Source organism: Pezoporus occidentalis, unplaced genomic scaffold, assembly GCF_034315485.1.
Source record: "Pezoporus occidentalis ecotype Australia unplaced genomic scaffold, CSIRO_AGI_Poc_V1 ctg142, whole genome shotgun sequence".
Lineage (NCBI taxonomy): Eukaryota > Metazoa > Chordata > Aves > Psittaciformes > Psittacidae > Pezoporus > Pezoporus occidentalis.
This window is the reverse complement of record NW_026913230.1, coordinates 1,841,461-1,849,591: the sequence shown is the minus strand read 5'-3', so window position 1 is coordinate 1,849,591 and position 8,131 is coordinate 1,841,461. Positions and strand designations below refer to the sequence as shown.

Sequence of the window (8,131 nt, the reverse complement as noted above, 5' to 3'; positions counted from 1 at the left end):
AGGGGCCAGATATCAAAAGGTAGCTAAAGGAGATTAACCTTTGAAGAAAACAAGAAATATTAAGAAATCATCAAGGCTGGTCCCACAGGCACCAGCAGTTAGTTCACTTCTCACTGCTAATAAGATACAGTAAAAGCCTGCATTGTTCTGCAGTTGTTTGTTGGGATTTTGTTTGGTTGATTTTGTTCTAAACATGAAAATCAACTGATAGACCATACAGTCCAAATGCCATGAAGCAGACATCATAGAGGATAAACCTTCCCTTGAAGCAGAAATCAAGCAGTGCAGGATCAAATTCCTCCAAAGCCCATTCTGCAATCCCAACCACTGCCAAGCACTTCCAGACATGCCCACTGCAGCTTCCTAAGGCAGCACTGACATCTGTCTGCAGACATGTTACTGAGACAGACCCCGAAGAATGACATTTCCAGAGGAAACCCATCCAGCGAGATAGACTACAGCAGAACACACGCAAATTCAATTTTAAGTATCAACTGCAATAAGGTAGCATCTGTCCTTGGGTGATATTTTGTGCTGCCACATTCACGGGATGGGAGTTGGAGCGCAATACAGTTCAGTGTGCTTTGTATGCTCTTATCACAAGACTTTTCCATTCCAGAGGCAATCGAATTAAAGAAAACATCTTCTTTCAGAAAACAGAACAAATTAACCTGCCAACTTATTTCTTATTCGATTCAACTTCATTTTTGTTTGTACAAGTCTTCATGGGTCAGGATTAATGTACCGCAGATACTGCATGAGCATTTACTGATACCACGAAATTGAAGCTAATATGCTACATCTCTCCCTGCTGCACAGCATACCTAAGCCACTTAAAGCAAAGAGCAGCTCGTATGTAGAGCTTACCTCTGGAAAAGTAACAAACCAAGTATCCTAACAGGGGAAGGGGATCAAGGGGCTTCTGTCTTGGCTCTGTCAAGCCCTGCTCCACAGTCACTCATTTTCCAGCTTCCCCAGCTGGTGGAGGGACCAGCCAACTCAAAAAATCTCACATTCCAAGGCAGTTTGGATGTGGATGCCTTTGCACCCAAGAGCATCTCTCAAAATAATTGGTTCTGCAGTGCAGAAAAACCTTTCTCCCCCGAGCCAACTGAAGTCCTGTAGTCATCTCTTCACTGGAGAACACCATCCTAACATTGCAATGTGACCTGCTGGGTACACAGACCCTGGGCTGAGGCAGTCAGAGGGGCTGCAGGACTGCACAACCTCTCCTCCTGCCCGCAGGGCAGCTGGTTCACAGCTAAGGATGCTGCTTGGACCTTGCCCCAAGAGTCCTCACCACAGATTGACCTGTGCTAGCTGCAGTGTCACATCACAGTGAATTCACAATTCAGCTCCTCCAGCACCAAAACAACTGCCAGCCCAAGAAGTCCTTCAAAAAGAGGCTTGGAAACCTGCTGGATTTCAGAGATATGCAGAAATTTTATACGCAAAGTAAATGAGTTAACACAGAATATATGGGTTTGTATTTAAAATACTGATCTTACAAATGAATGCTCTCAGCTAGTGTACTGGTACAGAGTACGTTAAACCGCATACGGACAACCTGCAAAAAACAACACCCTTCCCAAAAGGGCACTGCAAGCCATGTGGCAAGCAAGAAAAGACAAGACTCAAAACTGAACATCCCTTTAGGACAGGGCACCACAATGTCAGGCTGACAGAAACAACATATCTGGTATAACAGATGAGGATGTGACCAACTAGCCACTTGGGGTGGATCCCTGGGCTCTCCAAAAACTTCTGAGCTCAACATCATGGCGGGAAAAAGTGTGTACATATACACTTGTGTGTGTATTAATATATATGAACTCAGTCTGGTTGCTCATCTTACTACAAAGAGTGCAGCAACATGAGATCAGCTGTTGGAGTGACCAGACACAGGAATCACCTCCACAAGGCAACCTGGCAATCAAATCAGAAGAATAAAATTAGCAACAGTGGATCAGCAATACAGGAAAGGAAAAGGAAAATGGATTTCGCTCCATTTAGCAAAGCCAAACTAGGAACAAACAGGGAGAGGAACAGAACTCATGCCCTGCGCTGTTCAATCCATTGGGTACAATTCTCTGGTAAGCACTTTTCACCTAGGACAGTCTCAGATGAATCCCAGACTAGAGTTTCATTCCTCTCTCTAGTAGCATCCAAGAAGTTTATCTGTTTATCAGTCACTAATTAATTCTTCTGACCTGATTAATTTGTTTAAATTCATTTGCACCTTTGGGGGTGCATTTTTTGCCTGTGCAGTGTTGTATTGTTTTCTGAATTCTGTATTAATGGGGAATGTGGCTATAATAAGTATGTGGATTTTCAGCCTGCTTTCAAGGGACAAGGGGAATATAGCAGTAGGAGTGTACAGGCTGGGAACATTATTTTGGTGAGTTTTTGCCAAATGAGTTGTTAGTCCTCAGGTTAATAACATCAACTGGTCAGATCTGCTACCGGTGCAGGTGATTTCTAACCATAAGAAATGGTCATGGTACAAAGTTGCACTGGTCTCGGAGAACAGATGTAGGATGGAGTTGATTTCAGCACATCCAAGCTGGATACTTGAAGTTATGGTCCGACCTTCAATCTCTGCTGAAAAACTCCACAACTGCTGCAAGGACCTTCAGCTTTCAAAACCACCCCTTGTCTACTGGGATAGAGGGAAATGTGGTACAAGTTTTCATTGTGGACTGCCAGCAACAGTGCACTTTCAACAACAGAAAAGGAAAATAACACTATCTGAGACCAAACATCATGGCCTCACACAGCATTTCCTATGCCCTGATGTATACACGCTGCCCTGCTTATTACAGATGCAACAGACATCCCAAAGTTTTGAGTACAGCAATGTCATAAACACAAGATAATGTCCCATTTCCTCTGCTGCTTATAGCTCTCCAGGTTTGGAGGAGATCATTTCCTGAGCTGCAGCTCTGCCACCACAGCGGTTGTGCTGCAATAGCTAATCCCAAACTAATACTGTTAGCATCACTCAGCGCCTTACAAGCCTCACGCAAACATTGCTTCACTTTCTCAGAGGCAGGTAACCACAGGACCTCTGGCACCAAGCTGAAAAAATGAACTATCCAGCACTGTGCAGAGCCAGGAGAAAAGCTCAGGAAATTCCCCAGTCACTCACTGGTGTTTGGACTCTTTGCCTCCTCCAGCCTAGAAGGCCTGAATTAAGAACTACAACAGCAGCCACAGCCCTCTCAAAAGATGCTGTACAAGAGAAAACCCAGAAGACAACACTAAGTAGGCAAGCAAGGATTAGCTATACTTATTTGGGGAGACTTCCTTAATTCTTTAGAAGAGGTAGCAGAGCTGCACAAAGCAGCAGACAAAAGAATCAAAATGCAATTCTGATGGGTAAGAGCACTTCTTACCTGCAAATTCCATCCATTCTGACATTACTTAAACTCTTTCCCAGTCAAATTCTGCTTCTCTCTCTTCAGTCATGTTCCTTTACACTGTGCTACCTGCCTTCATTTTTTATTTATTGTAGTCCACCCCCATTATGATCTCCACAAAGGTTTTAGCTGATTGCAGTGATCTCGCATCTCTCCTGACCTGCTGCTAGGGATTGATGGACAACAGTGCTCGTTATTTTACAGGTGCCCTCCATTTGGAGAAGCTGCACCATCTACAACACAAGGGAGAGTGTGATGGTGGCAAAGGAATGTTTCTGTCTGAGCCAGACCCTGTTACTAAAATGTTCAGTATTTAATTCATGCACTTTGTGCAAAATCAGGAGCGACCTCCTCATACACATGTTTACAGCCATGCAAAAACATGAGGTCGTGGTGCCTGTTAGTATAAGCAGATGCAGGACCCTCATGCCCATGATTTCTGTTCCAGGATATCTCTGGGTATATCAGCCAGCCACTACAATCGGGTTACAGCAGTGATGAAATGCAGTCCACAGTTTTACACCTGGGAGATGCATCTAGCCCAACTGGCTGCATTTCCAACGAGGTTTTGAGCTGGTTTCTAAAGCTCTGAGCTTTATTCTTTACATCTGTATATATTTGCTCACACCACCGTATTTCACGCTTCCATTCCTGCAAAAACCTGCTCTTCAGAGCACAAGCTGCACCCGTGGACACAAACCAGGGAGCACGGCACCAGCACAGAGCCTGGCAGAGCAGGAACCTGGGCACGAAACACAGCAGAGCAGAGCAGAGGTGTGCAGCACTGGGATAACATTGTTCCCACAATGCTGTAGGATTTCAAAACCGAATTTGGTGTATTTTAGAGCTGAAAGCAAATCACCAATGAAAAAGACCAGTCTGACTTGCTTTACCAGGAGCCTGGCATCTACCACAGAGCACAGCAACAAAAGTAAAAAGAGAAAGAGAAAAAGATCCTCAGGGATCTGGAAGACTAAAGGAAACAATGAGGCATTTCCTTTGGAGCCTGAATATTGTATGGTACTGTATTTGCTTAAATGAGCAGATTGCAAGCAAAATACAACATAGTACCTTCATTCACCTATAGCAAGGACTTTCAGGTGACTCCTATCTCCCTTCAGATGGTCACAGAAAGTAAAAGGAACACTGGCAGATAAATTTTAGAGTAAAAAGTGTAAGTAAAGAGGAGTCCAGCAGCACTGTACAAAGCAGCACAGTGAGACACCCATTACAGGGTATGGCTCTCCCCTTAGACAGAGGCAAAAAATGTCATGTACTAATATTTCAGAACTAGTTCTTACCAACCACACAGTTAGGGTATTAAATACACATTCCTGTGTCACAGCAGCAGCAGGCACAGATAGGAGCATGGTAATACTTCAATATGATGCTCCAAGCTTAAAAGTCACTTACAGTAGAACAAAACCTATTCAGTATTTATTTTCCACAGGCTCAAGTCAACAGTCCTAAGCAGATGGCTGCCGTTAGCAGAAAACAAGCACCTGAGGAGGGAAGTGGAAACAAGTAACTCCAAACAACCATCTGCTTCTTAATTTTAAAGCAAAGGGCACAAAGAACTTTGAGGCACTACCAGGTATATCCATGCTGTGCCATACCCTCCCAATTACTCAATTGTCAGCATCAGTTAATTCCCCCATTGTTGTGATGCGATGCTTTCCCACACAGTGCCCAAGAGCCATAAATGACTGTCATGTGTCACCACTACCTTCTTCACAGAAAGTCTTCCCCCAAGCCAAAATACTTCATTTGCAAATCACACCTGAGCAGAAGCTGATAGGAAAAGCTTGACTCCATCTGTAGTTACAGTATCTCTTTGGCTTCAGTAGGACATAAGCAAGTACTTAAATGCTTCACAAACCAGACCCTTGAAGCAACATGCATGCTTCTTTCAAAGAATGTATGTATTAACTTTGTTCCAGATGGTAGATGTTTATACATTACCAGTTATTTATGACAGGTTTTGCTCTGCATAATTTAAAAAGAACAAAACTGTCTAATTCCAAGCCACAGACACTTGTTCTTCCTTTTAAAATATGAATGTCTCCTTTGGTAGGGTATCACACATGACTGCCATGGGCAGGGGGGTTGGAACTAAATGATCTTAAGGTCCTTTCCAACCCTAACTGTTCTATGATTCTATGACTTCCTGCATGGGTGCTCTGTCCTCAAGCACCCACAGCCTACTGCAGCCATAAACTACTGCTTTAGACAAAGAATGATTTGGAAAGTTTCCTGCACTGGTGTTTGTTTCTTAAAAGGAAATATATAAAACACAGAACAATGCCAGTCTCCCACCTGGTGTTCATGTTTGCTCTGCACTCAAGCTGACCAGTTTTGCTTCTGGCACTCAGTTTTCTGATCATGCAAGCTCCAATTACTACATCAAAGGGGTAAGACCATGAAGAAACTACATTAAAAAAAAACACCTAACATCGTAACGCTGCCTTTTAGAGATGTTTAAATGGCCTGTAACTTGCACGGAGACCTGTATGTTGTGCTTACATCCTTTTACTTTTACAACAGTTGCACCTCTTGCAAAAGCAAAGCCTTGAAATAAGACATCCACATTCTCAAGACCTCCACAACTCCAGCAGCTGGAGTTGTACAGGGCAACCTGTCCTCCATATGCAGTGAAGATTTGCCTACAAGAAGAGGTTGTCCAGTAGAATTACATCTGTTCTCTGATACAACTACACCATCCTAGCAACATAAATGTGAATGCAATTTTACCAGTGTAAAGGTGTTTTATAGTGGCATAAATATTCCTGTACAGGAATAGAAATGAGTAAGAATAGTGGAAGTTCCTTCTTACCCACCTAAATGCTTCCACACTACAAGCAGTATCAGCTTAACTTGTTTGGTTTAACAAAGCTTGTTTATAAATTAGACCTAAATAGAGACACAAAATGAAAGTATTCATGCTGGACAATTTTGTATGGCCTCAACAGAAGAAAGGTCTGTAAGTAAACACATTTAAGTAAGATATGTGACCTGTTCATAACAGGTATTAAAAAGCCAGTGAAACTCAATCGACAAGAAATTATGGCATTGAGTGAGACTAATGAAAAACAAGGAAAAAGAGCACATTTGAGAGTTTCTTATTAATTAATCACCGAGAATAAAACACAACTAAAAAGTAAAATCAAAACAGCATAAACTTCAATTATTTAAAAGGGAAGATATCTCTGGTAGCCTGAGAAATACCAGGTGCTAATTTGTAACAAGTGAATACACACATTGTGCATGTGAAATTCATGAAAACGTGACAGCAGGGATCAAACATGCAACGGTTTTGAATGACAGAGATTCCCTTGTTCAACTCTCCACAGTCCTGTTGTCATCCCCTATCTGACAAGAAGAACAGAAGTGAAGACAATGGAGACCTAAGGGGGGCTTTTTTTGCCTCCTGTCAAGGTAAACGTTCCTCAGGGAATCTGTCAAAGCATTAAATTCATCTTTAATCTTTCGAGTAAAAAAACTTGGCAAGAAGTAAAACCAAACAAGTTAAAATTCAGCTAAGTCATTTCTCCAGCAAAGACCCCGTTGTCCATGGATTATTCAAGTTAACTGACAGTTTTATCAAAGCCTTGTCTACAGGAGAAGAAAAGAATAATGCAATTTTAAATGCTGCTAACTGCAGGAAGGTCATGAAGATTTATGGTTTACCCTCCTGTAAATACCATTCTTTATAACTGATCCCCAGGAGATTCACCGAATGCTCAATAACCTTTCTGTGGTGGATGCAAGCAAAATTATCAGCACCATCTCAAAACCCAGCTTATTCAGCAAGCCAAGAGCGCCATGCAAATTGACCTCAGAGCCATCCCTTCTCTCCCCCCTTCTGTAAATTGGTAGTAATGAAGATGCTGCTGTGATGGAGAATCTTCACAGTCAAGGTTGAACTTTAAAATGCACTCGGAAAGAGTTCTCTGAGCCAAATGTCACTGAGCTGGCCTTGCAGGCCCAGCACAGAAGATGAAGTGTGTACACTGGGCTCTGCAGGATTACTGCTAGAGAGACTCTTTCACCTTCAGCTGAAAGAAAAACTAAATGTTTGCACTGAACTGGGCAGTGACTTGGCAAATGGAAGCAGGAGCCACATTTGCTATTACATCCTTTGTAGGTTTCTCAAGTTCAGTGTTACCATGAATCCCATTACTAGTGAAAGCAGATAAGCAAATGGCAAAACGTTCAAGGTAAGTCAGGTTTCTAGATATGTTAGTTCAGCAAAAGCCTGCTTAACGGAGCCTGATAAACTGGTCCCAGAATCTGTGCACAGAGGGTGCAAGAAAAATTAGGACAGTGTACAACATAAATGATCTTTTTTATCAGTCATTAGAGCTTTGTTTCCCTGTGCAGTCACAGACACTACCACAACTGCCCAGTCCCAGATCTCAAGTAATGGCCAATCTCTGCCTCCAAAGATACATCCCAATATCTTTATTAAACTACCTGTGTTGCCTCCAGCCTCTGGGAAAACGGAGCACGTTCTGACACAGCACAAGTGTTCTTTGGCACAGCAATGGGTAGTTTTAGCATTGCTGTAAGAACTGGTGAGCACTCTTGGCTGATGAACACGCAAACATGCCTGCAGCCCAGATCATCTGAAGAGCTGTTGCGTACACAGCGGTCCAAAATCTGGGCACTGCTGCAAGCTGTGTTCTTCCTGCTTAGATATGCTCAGGGGAGAC

At 42.8% G+C, this 8,131-nt stretch overlaps 1 long non-coding RNA gene across 1 annotated transcript; it reads left to right on the top strand.

Annotated features, from left to right (window-relative positions):
- Positions 1-1,970: 1,970 nt before the first annotated feature.
- On the top strand, positions 1,971-6,873 carry LOC134159181 (uncharacterized). The gene is made up of 3 exons (XR_009963064.1): positions 1,971-2,093; positions 4,870-5,013; positions 6,770-6,873. It is a non-coding gene; the product is annotated as an uncharacterized LOC134159181 (long non-coding RNA).
- The last annotated feature ends 1,258 nt before the right edge of the window (positions 6,874-8,131 follow it).